The sequence below is a fragment of the Pinus tabuliformis genome, chromosome 6, assembly GCF_031772625.1.
Source record: "Pinus tabuliformis cultivar Carrire ecotype Pingquan chromosome 6, CPIR1, whole genome shotgun sequence".
Classification (NCBI taxonomy): domain Eukaryota; kingdom Viridiplantae; phylum Streptophyta; class Pinopsida; order Pinales; family Pinaceae; genus Pinus; species Pinus tabuliformis.
This window is the reverse complement of record NC_142292.1, coordinates 1,648,940,230-1,648,953,894: the sequence shown is the minus strand read 5'-3', so window position 1 is coordinate 1,648,953,894 and position 13,665 is coordinate 1,648,940,230. Positions and strand designations below refer to the sequence as shown.

At 37.5% G+C, this 13,665-nt stretch overlaps 1 non-coding gene across 1 annotated transcript; it reads left to right on the top strand.

The window, feature by feature from the left end:
* The first annotated feature begins 955 nt into the window (after positions 1-955).
* On the top strand, positions 956-1,027 carry TRNAC-GCA (transfer RNA cysteine (anticodon GCA)). Its single transcript has one exon. It is a non-coding gene; the product is annotated as a tRNA-Cys (tRNA).
* Positions 1,028-13,665: the final 12,638 nt, after the last annotated feature.

Here is a 13,665-nt window from a genome sequence, read left to right as displayed (position 1 = left end):
CAAAATTAGAAATCATACTATAAAGACTAGGACTAGCTGCTTTGCAACTATTTCTGTCGTTTATAATGAAATTCTTTTTTGTGTTTTGAACTTCCTTTATGATTGTGTTTTGAACTTCCTTTATGATTATATATTAAAAGGGGAGACATATTTTCTATTATAACGTTGGAAAATACAACAATCAAATATTAAATCTTTATCAATATATAGTTTTTACTAACAAATTTTACCATTTTTTATTAATATTAGTGTCTTTTTTTTTTTTTTAACAACATGGTGAATTAGTAACTGCCTGGCCTAATCTAAGGGAGACCCAGGATCAAACCTCAACGCTGCCACTATAACACCAAGAGCATTTTTTATTAATATTAGTGTCTTTTTTAATATTGATTTAGTCAATCCACTTGGGGTAGCTTAATTGGCAATGGTGTGGAAATGAAGTCTCAATAAGTCTTGGGTTCAAATCTTGTGTTATCCCCCCACTGATTGGGTTGATAATCTTGGGTTCAAATTGAAGATGTAGTCCTTCCAAACTTACAAAAAAAATATTGATTTAGTGTTAATATTATTTTTAATATAAATTTAATTTAATATGAAAATAATTAGAACATTTTATTAATATTATTAATTTTTTCACATTTAAAAATAATTAAAATTTTAAAATAAATTAACATTTTAATAAATAATTTGTTTTAATTAATATTGAGATTAATTTTAATATAGCATTAATTTATTATACTAAATATAGACCCCACATATATATATACATATATATATATATAATATCAATTCGATTAAATTAATAGAATTATTCACTTTCATATAGAATTTTTTTAGAGCCGTAAACTTAATTGGTGTAAAATGTAGAATGAAGGGATTAAATCCATTTGTGCGTAAGCCCCGGTATCCTTGACGCTCTTGATTTTTTAATAATTTAAGGTGTCATTTTTAAATTGGGCCTATAGCTCAGTGGTAGAGCATTTGACTGCAGATCAAGAGGTCACCGGTTCGAACCCGGTTGGGCCCTCATTTTGAATGGTTTTATCTGAAATTAGATATACCCACTATCCATTCATTAAAATCTTGAACCCATATCATACCGACTCTAGTGGATACAAATAAAGATTTAAGAGTTTACAGTGACGCTAGTGGTTAAATTGTACCCTACCCATAACAGATGCGGGTTCGTATCCTTTGCCGGCGTTTAAATTGTAACCAACCCAGAACAGGTCCCTCTTCGATTCTTTGGCGGGGTTGAGTGAAGTGCGTCTCTCATTTCTTCTTCTATATATAAAATCTGCCTAACGAATTGTGAAGCGGTTAAAGTATTTTTCTTATTTCTTCTTCTAGATATAAAATCTCCCGAACGAATTGTGAAGCGGTTAAAGTATTTTTCTTATTTCTTCTTCTAGATATAAAATCTCCCGAACGAATTGTGAAGCGGTTAAAGTATTCCATGTTATATGATGGGTTGAATGTTAGTTATATTCTAACTATTATGGTTTTTTCTGTGGAAAGTTATAGAAATTTTACTTATATTTTGAAAAAAATTGGTAAATTTTTTTGTAAATCTAAGTAAAATTTATTAAATTTCATAATTTTAAGTGACTTAGAAATTTTCACTATAACTCTTAACAATAAATTAATGCACTTATTGGTATGGAGAGACCAAACATTTGTGTTGGCTTTTCATCAGGGGGACAATTTCATTTTTTTTCAGAGAGAAAATCAAGATATATTATATTAAGGAAATATAATGAGCAGGTACATATAAAGCCAAAACACATAAGCCCGCAGATGCTACAGGCCTGTAACATGAACCATATGAGGATATCCAGAGAAAAACAAAACATAACCAAGATAAGCTTCCAAAAAGATGTGGAAGAAGTTCCGCATGGTGCAACAATTAAACTATATAAGAAGAAGAGATAGATCCAGATAAATGAAAACATAAAGAGCGGAGCCAAAATTATTCAAGCCTGTTGAAGCATTGCAGATATAACAACCAGCGTAGAGGCGATAGGGGTCTTGGAATCCTGGAAGATGCAAGCATTCCTCCACTTCCAGAGACACCAACACGTGATGATAAAAAGAGATCTCCATTCTGGACGCTGGGCACTCCACCACATGAATCCCGCCTGTACAGAAGAGAAAACCTGGTGAGGAAAACCATGAGAAACGGAGAGATCATACCATATTTGCGCCGTTGCTGGGCAGTGGAAGAACATGTGGACATTGGTTTCTGAAGCCTGGCAACACATGACACATCTGCCTGGACCAGCCCATCCCTTTCGCTGGAGCACCTCCCATGTGAGGTTCCGATTGGAAAACATCAACCACGAAAATAATACTGCCTTGAGCGGGCCTGTGGCTTTCCAAAATTTCGCTGGAAAAATAGGAGAGGGTCTTGGCTGAAGGTTTTCCAATGCAACTTCATATAAATCCTTGACGCGTACTGGCTGAGTTGAAGACGACGCTGACCATACCAATGCATCTTTGGACCCTGTCTTTTTAATGCCCCTTTCATTGAAATGCTTGACCGCCGCGTCCCAAGTCTGTCGCATAGGGAGAGGAAGACGAAGGACCTCGGCATCCTTCCATATTGGCGAAGTAGAGGACCAAGACAGAATCAGAGAATTCCATGTGAAGTGACCCCTTGTTTGCAGAAACGAGATGAGATCAGGAGAGAGCATTTTTTCCAAACCAAAAACCGTGGAGTCGAGGCCAATTAGTATGCTGGAGCCAGTTGAGAAGCGCCATCGTAGAAAGAGAAAGAAGAGATCCTGTACCTTTCTAAAGCCGCGCCAGATGGATGATCCTCTTTCCAAGCCCAGAGATCTCTTCCTGTACCAGTAAACTAAGGGCTTGCCTTTTAAGTATTTTTGATTAATAATAGAGCTCCATTTACCTTCTCCACAGATGCCTTTATGGATAGAATTACAGAGGAGGGCCTTTCCAAATGACCGCATGTGTAAGAGACCCCACCCGCCAGATTTCTTCGGCCGAGAGATAGCTTCCATCTTCACAAGGTGGATCTTGGAACTATGAGAACGACCACTCCATAGAAACTTTGCAGATATTGAGATCATTTTTCTAACAGTAGAAGCAGGCAAAAAATACAGATGAGCCCAATAAACCATAAGTTGAGAAAGAACAGATTTAACCAGTATAAGTCTGCCTCCCAAGGATAAAAATCGCATCTCCCATCTCGAAATTTTGTTATAAAACCGGTCGATCAGCCAAGACCAGTCCTGTTTGCGGTTCCCTTTAGGCTTGAGGAAGAAGCCCAAGTATTTGAAGCCATCTTTAATTGAAGCCAAATTTATACCAAATAAAGCTGCAATCCATAGCGCTAATTCCATATTTGAGTCGTTGTGATACAAAAATGATTTGGCCTTATTGATGATCAGGCCCGTTGCAGCTTGAAATTTCTGAAAGATACCGTGAAGGCATAACCAGCTGGATTTAGAGAGCATGGCAAATAAAAGAATGTCGTCAACAAATAGATTGTGAGAGAGAGAGATATTTTTGCATATCTTGATCGGAGCACATCGATGATCGGCAACAGCTTTGTTAATCTGTGAGCTGAGGGAATTCATAACCAGGATGAAGAGAAGTGGGGAGAGAGGACAGCCTTGGCGCAGTCCTCTCTCAGCCTGAAAAAAAGATGAAGGAGAACCATTTATGATGACTGAGTATTGAACGTTCTCTACGCAGGCCATCACCCAATTTATTCCTTGAGACCTCAGACCTATCTTTGCCAGGAGGATACGAAGGAACCCCCAATCCACACAATCATAAGCCTTCTCCAAATCAACCTTCAGAATAGCAGCATCAATGTTTTTTGTTGAGACAGAGAAAAGACACTCCTGAGTCGAGGCAACTGCATCTAGAATGTTCCTGTGTTTTAAAAAGGCATGTTGATCCCTGGAAATGAAGGAGTTGAGGATCGGTTTCATTCTTTCTGCTATAATCTTTGAAATGATTTTAAAGAGAATATTACATAGTGCTATTGGCCTGTAGTCAGCAAACGACTCAGACCGATCCTTTTTGGGAATAAGCGCAATGAATGTAGCTGTGAGGGCGCTGTTTATATTCCCCGACATACGGGAGGCATCCACCATCCCCAGCAGATCATTTTTAAACAAGTCATAGAAATGGATGAAGAATTCGATCGGCCAACCATCCGGCCCAGGACTTTTGTCCTTTTGAAACTTTTTTATAACTCCATGAAGCTCCTCGTCAGAGATAGGCTTGAAAAAATCTTCATTAGCGGCGTCATCAAACATCGTCGGGATCTGTTCAATCATCTCAAAAACATCATTTATCTCAATTGGCCGCCGCTTATACTGCTTGTGGAAAAACCTTGTGGCCTCCTAGTAATTGTCATGGAGAAAAATCATTAAATATTCAAACGCTTTTCTTCTTCTCTTTTTGGAAAAGCTTTTCTTCTTCTCTTTTTGGAAAAATAGTTGTTTTTCTGGGTTGAAGGTTAGCTTTGGTTGTTAAGAAGGGAGCAGATTGGGTTAATTTCTGGTTTTAGAGTATCTATTTAGCAAGCAGATTGGGTAATTTTCAGTCTTCAATATAGTTATTTAGGAAGCAGATTAGATTGTGTAAATTTCAATGAGCAGTATATGTATTTAGTTGTTAAAGGAAACGCAGATTGTGTAAAGTTATCAAGAGTGAGTTGTTATTGTGTCTATTTCAATATTTAATATTGTTATCAAGAGTGAGTTGTTATTGTGTCTATTTCAATATTTAATATTGCTATTAAGTTGTTTAAAAAAAAAACAGATTGTGTAAATTTATGATTTACAACACAACAACGACTATATTATACACTATAAAAAACAGATTGTGTAAATTTATGATTTACGACACAACAGTGACTATATTATACACTATGTGAACTCTTAGTTGTGATCTTGCTTTTGGTTATTTGGCATAGAAGTGAATAAGGAGAACTCTATGTATAATGCCTTTTCTAAAATGGTGAAGCATTTAAGTAGAGACTTTCCATTAAACGGTTTCTTTGTTGCCTTGAAAAGAAAGATATTTTTTATTTGTGAAAACTATTTTGACTAAAGTCTGAAGTTCAACTGAAGTAATGTGGGTACCAAACCTACCAATATCAATTTATTTCGCCCATTTTATGCTTACAATTACCCAGGTTTGAAACTCACATTGGAAGTCTCAGCCTTCCAAAAGAGTTTAAATTTATAAATATCTAGCCAAGTCATTAAACTTGAATGTTGTATAAATGCTGGCCTAAAATGTACTTTACTCTTCAAGCTATAACAAATTAAGTACTTTACTCTTCAAGCTATAACAAATTAAGAATGAAGGTAGATCTTACTAACCTCTATTGTAAACAGTTATGCATAGTAAATATCATGAACAATGGTATCCCTGTCATAGTGATCTCTCACAACCCTTGACTTGCTAAGAATATCTCGCATGCTCTAAGTGAATTTTCCTTTCTCAAAATCTCTATTTTTTGGATTCATTACACACTGAGTTCCCGAGCAATGATACCACATCCAAAGGCACACTACTCTTCTCACTATTTGTCTGTGAAGTTCCAAACAAAAGATTCTTAGGAAACTTTAAGGAGAAACGATTTATTTTCATTTTGAATTTCCAAGATGGCCAAAATATAAGAACAAATAAATTCAATTAATTTACAAGGAGTTGACCAACCATTTGAATCGCAGCAATTAACTCGTGCTTATATGTAGCCAAGTACAAAAGTAAAATATAGGTCATTGTGATTAAAAACAATGAACCATGTTCTTTTTCTCTTTGATTAAGGGTCTCTCCTAGAGTACTCTGATCAACAAAAATAATGATTTCACTATTACCAAAGATGTTTGAGTCATTGATTAAGGGTCTCTCCAAGAGTACTCTGATGAACAAAAATAATGATTTCACTATTACTAAAAATGTTTGAGTCATATTTAAGGCACAAAGGCTAGTGAAGTTTGTATAACATGATTCTCAACCCCCAAATGTTTCAGGTTGATACATTGATGAAGGTAATAAGTCTATTATCTTGTAAAATAATGGTTGTAATATCCAGATATCCACATTGTATTGTTGGGCTACTTCTAACATGGCCATTGTTGGCCTTTTATCATGGCCAAAATATACTGTGAACCACATGGTTTGGAAAGGATTTACATCCTTGAGGACATGCTTGTGAATTCATGTGAGTAAGGCTAACATGATGGTGTGATTCCCAGGTGGATGTGATAGCATTTTCCCTCATTTTGCACTAGCATTACTTGGATGCTTGTTTGATGTATAAGTACCATTCTTTTGGATATCGTCTCTGTGATACCTCTTTAGTTGCGAACTTATGTGGCATATCCCTTGAGGATTTAGCTCCAAGTTAATACTAGTTCGACTGAAAAGGCGTCAATTTCAAAATAATAGTGCTCAAGATCCGGCATCAATTTCAAGATAATCATGCTCAATATATGTCTGTTCTAATGGAAATCTAATGTTCATATTTTAAATATATAGAGGACGGAATACTATTAAGAATCAAGTCCAATCTTAATATACGGAATCAATTAAAATCGCAGAGAATTGATTTTAGAAGTACCAAGCACATGGGGTAGGCAAGGATTTAATGGATACCATAAGTTGGGTACGCACAATAAAACTATAAAAGAGGAAAAACACTTCCTCCTAGACTCTCGAGGCTATAACCCATTAGAATTAAAAAAAAAAAAAAAAAACATAAACGGCTATAGTTCTCTTTGGATATCTTATCTCCCATTAAATTAAAATGAGGCCAAAAGGTTTCATAAGAAAGCAATTGAAATATAAAATCCACGTCTTTGAAAAAAAATCTCAACTAAAACTCTAATTAAATTGGATGTTTAATTCTAGTTAGGCAAGAAAAGATCCTATAAACAAAGTAGGTCTCCTAAGGACATTAAAAAAAAAGGTAGAAATCAAAAATGTTTACCTTGGCAAAGAAGATCATCATTAGAAGCGGTTATTGGTTTTGTGGTCATTTAAGTTTTGGGGACACACTTATTTGGGACACATTTATTACATAATATATATTCATGATAGATGGTTGAAGGACAACAGTTGGAAAATAAATTGATTGAAAATTAAATGTAGACTTAATACACAATTGTCAATTGAAATTTATTTTTTTAAGCTTTTCATCGTGGAAGGGTTGCATGATTATATGCCCTTCTAATTAAAATTAAGACCAACCCTTCAAATTTGATCATTGTAGACACCTCTAATATAGACCAGTAGGCATATTTTTTATTGCCCATTAAATTTGGAGGCCCATTGGTTATTTCCTACTCTCCATTATTAGAGGATGCATAGTTAGAATTGTTGGATTGAAAAGAGTCTATAGGCATGGTTCCACTTACGATAAATTTATTTATTTATTTTTAATTTTTAATTTTTTTTCCTCAAAAGGAGGTTCATGTTAGTCTAAACTCCCAGAAAAAAATCACCTCTAGGAGGAAGAAGGACGCAAAATTTAAGAAAATTTCAAATTGTTCCTTGGCCCCTTCAGATCTCCTGACATCATTCCATGAGTCTTTGGAGGTCATATATTCTCAAGTCCTTAATACCCATGGCCACAAGCCAGTGTCCTAGGAGGACACACATCATATCTCTCATTTATTTAGAGGGGATACACTTGTGTTTGTCCCTCCAAAATGATTATCGTGTTGAAAGGCTTGGGATCTACCCCTAAAACAAGGTCCATTAGAATTATTTTCATGCTAAAGAAGCCATTGATTGTCCTTCTATGAGAAACGATGACTGATTGCGATAATTCTATGGATATCTTATCAAATATTTGTCCTAATTGGTTTGTTTTTGTAACCAATACCTTTGGTCTCTTAGGAGAATTGCCCGCTATGTGGGACCCTAGAATCTTTAATATCAAGGCCTATAACTCTGTTGTTTGGATCATACTTACTGGATTTCAGAGAGGGTATAAGACCCGACTACATATAATTAATAAGTATGCTTCATTCTCCAGCAAAAGGAGTTACTGGGACCACATCGATGGTTTTGGAACACCATACTTTAGCTCTCTAATTCTTATAGGGGACCTTAAGTTCACAATTGACAATTCGGAGATCTGGGGCTTGTTGACAGTGTTGGACCCACCAACATTTAGGGGGATCTCCCTAGTAAGAAGTCCCAACTAGACCTCAGACCGTTTGGAGTAGGATTCCCAACAGTGGGTGGTAATGTAGTGCCTTGACTGCAGTAGTGCGCAAAGATAAGTATGATGACTTTGGTCGGAAGAAAGTGTGTGACCTTGCAACGAGTCAAGTGAGATGCATGGGGGTTCTAACACACAGAGGGGGAAAGGAAGTGTGTCCCTTAAAAGCATGTAATAGTATCCAATCTAAAAGGAACACACGAGTGGAATGACATCACAAGATGGAATGCGGAATAGTCTACAAAACAAAGTGATGAGTTAATCCAACAACACACATTCAATAAGATTCATACGATTGCATGCAAAGTAGTTCATAATAAAATGAATAAGTTAAACAACATACATTGTTAAACAAACTAGAATAGTCAACTACAATAACAACATATGCATGTTAGCTCAGTTATTATTATTATAAGTGAAAGTTCCATCCATACATACACTATTGATAGCCACTAGCCCCAATAGTGGAACATTACAGTAAAAAACACCTACTCCACCAAAGAAGTATATTCTCTCTATGTTGTGGAGAAACCAAGGCTCGTCACAATAATCCCAAGCCTTTCCGAAGCCTAAGCCTAGCAAAAAGCTTGGCTCCCAAAATCTTGTTCTATGAGTTATGAGGTTCTATTTATAACAAAGGGTGGGGTGACCCTTGACACTCCCCTTTGTGACTCTTTTACTACCCTTAGAACTCTTCAACTTCCTTACATGTAACTCATTACATAACATGATGACCTTTCACATTCCACTAATGACACTTGGAATTTCACTTACAACATATTTACAAATAATATTAAATTTTCAACATGTACCCATGTAAGACAAAATAGGCTAGAGACAGCCTAACAAGATAAAACACTATGACTCCGAATTTTGGGGAAAGACCAACTTGGCAACCTCCACTTGGTGCTTCTCGGTCACATGCCAAGCTTGGTACTACATGATGGTGTCCCCAAATTTCATGATGTTGTCTTCCTGAAGGCAGACTCTTGCCTCCATGGCATCCAGGTGTATGGTCTCGGAACCTGTATCCAACTCATTTTGAAGCATGAGCAGCATGATGTTGACCTTGACAAGACCATCGATGTACTTATGCATGTTGTGTGTGTTCATCTCCAAGTCTTCTCTGGTGGCCTCTCGTCTTAGCTGCTCCATGTACTCATCGATCTCTAGCCGGACTTGGTTCTTTTGTTTAGCATTGGTGAGGGAACCTGTATCTATTCACTTTTTTCCTCAGTTGTTGGTTGTTCCGTCACATCAACCTATATTGACATTGTTTGATCTATCATTTTTCCTTGCCTTTTTTCGTATTCCTTCTTCTTCTTCTCTTCATGTTCTTTCCTCCCCAGTTCTTTTCCTTCTTCTGTTTTTGTTCTGCTTGATGTGATCTTAGTTCTGCTACCTACAAACTCTGTTTTTCTCTCTTCCTCTGCTTTGTTGTCTGTGTCCTCTGCTTCCTTCTTCTTCCTTCTTCTTCTGCTTCCAAAGCTGCATGCATGAAGATTGAATTCGCTTCCACTCTGCAGCTTAGTTCTCCCATTATTATGTCAGCAACTTCCTCTTTCCCTGATATTGTACTGAATTGTTGTCTTCTATTACTGTTGCTGGTCTTGTTGCCATGTTAGTGTTGACTCCTCTTCTATGAATAGTTGAGTGTCCGCATATATTGGAAAGTTAACTGGCACTTTCTCAACTGCTTCCCCAATACTACTTTTAGTGGTCTCTCTTGAAGCAGCTTTCTTTTGTTGCCATGGTACAATGACTACTGGAGAGAAGCGCTTCACGAGTGTGGTACCTATGGGATAGAAAGGAAACTCATGGCAAGCAAACATTAACTCTTACAAATATAACTTCACAGCATGATCAAGCAGAAATCAAGGCATATGATGAGAGGTATTGCACAATTTTGATGACAGGATTCACTAACTGACTGTGGGAATTATGCACTACGCATTCTCAGTAGTCAGTGTGGAAGCTTGATGACTGGAACTGCGCAATGCGCAGTTCAGTCTTAGACAAGACGAGGGAGAGACTGCGCATTGCACAATCTTAGTGGCCAAGCTAAGAGACTGACTCTTGTAATTGCGCAGTGCATAGTTGGAGCCATCCTCGGAAGGGCTCTATGCAATTCCAGAAGCCAAGGTAGAGGCCTTGAGCTCCAGATTGTGTAGTGCATGCAATGAAATGTGAGATCCAGGCAAGGGGACCCAGATCTACCCATGGGGAGTGTGAAAATAAAGCAGATTTGAAGGATGATGTGAAGATGGGTGCATATCTGATTAAGTGATGATGCATGGATGTGAAACAAGTGCAGCAATTGATAAAATTGAAGGACAACGAAGCATGTGAAGGGAGTCGCCACAACAGCGACCGTTGGTGAAAAAATGGGAAAACTCATGCGACACTTGGGAAAGGAAATCTATAACTTGAAACAACACTTCTACAAGATAAAACAAGTTAAAACATCAACATTCATTCAAAGAAACAAGTGAAACAACATTCTCACAAGCTAAATAATAAAAAAGGACAAAAGACAATAAAAGAAAAAATCACCCAAAAAAGTGATGACAATGCTCCGAAGGTTCCTTGATCTCCTTGGGAATTTCATAGCTTGATGATCGAATGTACAAATGATCTGTAGAGGCATTCATTACATAGAATTTAGCCAATTGGAATTTATGACGCGCATGCCTGAGATCAAGGACAAAGCAACACTTGGTGAAAACTTCTAAAGATAGCAATGTGCCACCTTTATTAAACTAATAATAGATCCCTTCTTCCTAGGGATGCTTCTTTCCCTTTAGTTTTCTTTCTTTTCCGGGGGGATACATGTCATGCATTTCCTGGAAAGATTGCATAGTTCTGGGAAGGACTGGGCAACTCTCTAGCTCATGCACTACACAGTTTTTTAACACAGTGGGTTCTGCGCAATTTCTGGGTTGAGTGGCTTTGGGCTTCCTCTCATGCTCTGTGCAATTTCCAAGCTGAAGGATGGTTGTCAACTGGCTCTGCACAATTTTGGAGCTGAAGACTCACTAATAGCTTGGACTGCACAATTCCTGAGAGCAAGGTTGGTTTTCCTCAAGGATTTCACAATTCACTAAGGCAAGCCTGAAACCGGGTTGAAACCAAGTCAAGAGATTGGCTTGTGGGTTAGGAGTAAAGCAAGTAAGAAAAAAAATCCAAAATAATAAAGAAGAAGCTCAATCAAAACATAAGTACCTGGGTCAGTGCGAGATGAGCTACTGTGATTTAGGAGGGAGGCTCCAAAATGAAGCATAGGAAAAATTTTGGAGGGTGGTTATAGCCGCTACAACATTGGTGACACATTGGTAGAACTCCATCTCTCTGTATGGACCTTGTCTTGTATAAAGAAAGTCCAACTCGTCCAGAAGTATTGTTCGATTATTCAATCGTCATAACTTCTTCACTAGCTTGAGTTAAAGATGTACTCCCTACCATTCTCTTTATCGGTAGCAAACATACCAAACCAAGTCAACTTAGTTGTTTCGATTAGGGATGAGAGGTATATTGACGCACAAGTAATATAGAATGCTAAAGTTTTAGTTTCATCTATGGTGTTGCTCCACTGCCAGCAGGCCAAGATGGTACCTAGGCGGAGTCACTTCTGGAACACAAGCATTGCTCTGCTACCAGCGATCTTGGACAATAACCCGACGAAGTTACTTGTTTCACCTCTCTGCGCAAGAAGCCTTTCTCTTCTTTTGCCTTTATTTTATTTTATTTTTATTTCATTTTTCATTTTTCAAAGAACTGTGCATAGGCACTTATTTATTCATGAGGGAGAAGAGGGATCTTGACTTATTGAGAGCAGAAGAGGTTTCCCCTTCAGAGAAGGATGTGTATATATACCTTTGGCATACATGTTAAGGTTTTCCCCCTCTCCTTACTCTACTTGATTGAGTTGAAAAGGGTTAATCAAATATAGAAAACCGATTAGAGTAGGCAGTACTAGTTACGAGTGCAAGCGTCGTGATTTCACCAAGACTCACTCTGAAAGGAATGTATTTTCCATCAGGGTATCATTGAATGGAAGAAAAGAAATACCTTCATAAAGAGAGGGAATAGACAGCTAACCAAATGGTGATAGTTGTATAAGTCCTCTTATATTTCACCCTGCTTATCTCAAGAAGCCAAACACAGTTTCATGCGGAAACTAATCCTGTAGGCGCATAAGACAACAAACAAGCAAAGGAAAGAAGACGAAAACAAAACCAAGTAATCAAAAACAAAATAAGAAAGAAAACACTACTCCTACTCTTAAGCTAAGCAGAGCATGGGCCAACTCATGTGAAGTGATATTTCTAATGCAGCCATTGGCGCATTGGTTGACCCATGTAGCTGATGGCACAGTTGATGAGAAATATATTCAAGAAAACCAATAGACAAGAAAGATAAAGCAATGCAAACCAAATCGTCCAAAGTTTGAATACGTCCACACAAAAAAAATAAAATTGAAATCACATGAAAGGCACTCTGCAGATGTATCATGGTGTTGTGTCATATTGTGCGTGGACGACAAACATGTACACTCCTTTGAACTTGATAGACGAGAAAACATGAAGAAAGAAGAAAACTTTCATTCTGCAACAGTGCTTTCTACGTATGACTCCTCCAATGCATGAGCGATAGGATCGTGTGATTCTGGTGGAGGATGTGAAAACTGTGAACTAGATTGATTTTCAATGTGAACAAGAGAGTGATGAGGATCCTGGGGAGGGTTAACAGATTTCTTATTGGACGTGGAACTAACCTTAGGGCTACGAGAACCTGACATAACCATCAGCTCAGGTTGAAGTGCCTCGACAGCTTGAGGGTTTTCCACTTCATCAGAAGATGGATCATCAAAGACCGGTGGCTTAGAAAGATCAACAGTAGGTGAATCAAAATTGTGATCAAATGAATGAGTGAAAATATCATGACATCCATGATTAAAATATTCGAGATGGACAATGGCATCCTCATGATCTGATGAATTTTAAAGAGGGGTTGATGAAAAAAATAATTCACCCTCTGAGTTTCCATAAATGAAAGATGAGAGATCGAGTGGATTCGAGAAGAAAGACTTGTCCTCTCCGCAATCAAATGACAAGCTAACATCCCGCGTGTTATGCGATTGATTAGAAGTGGAAACATTTGAAGATAATTTTTCACAAGAGGAACTAGAAATTGTAGAATCGCAAAAGATGTCAGGATAAAGCGAACAAGGTGTGGATAGAACGAGGTCATCCTTCACTGCAACTTCTTGTTCAATTTCCCACACATACTCATCAAAAATGATAGCACAGGTTGACTATTCAACATCAACTCCATCTATAACTCTATCCTCATGAACATGGCATGTGAATTCCAGAACGGATGAACAAAACACACAAAAATCTGGATGATCAACAAAACCGAAGGACGCAGGTCTAGGGGATGGGACC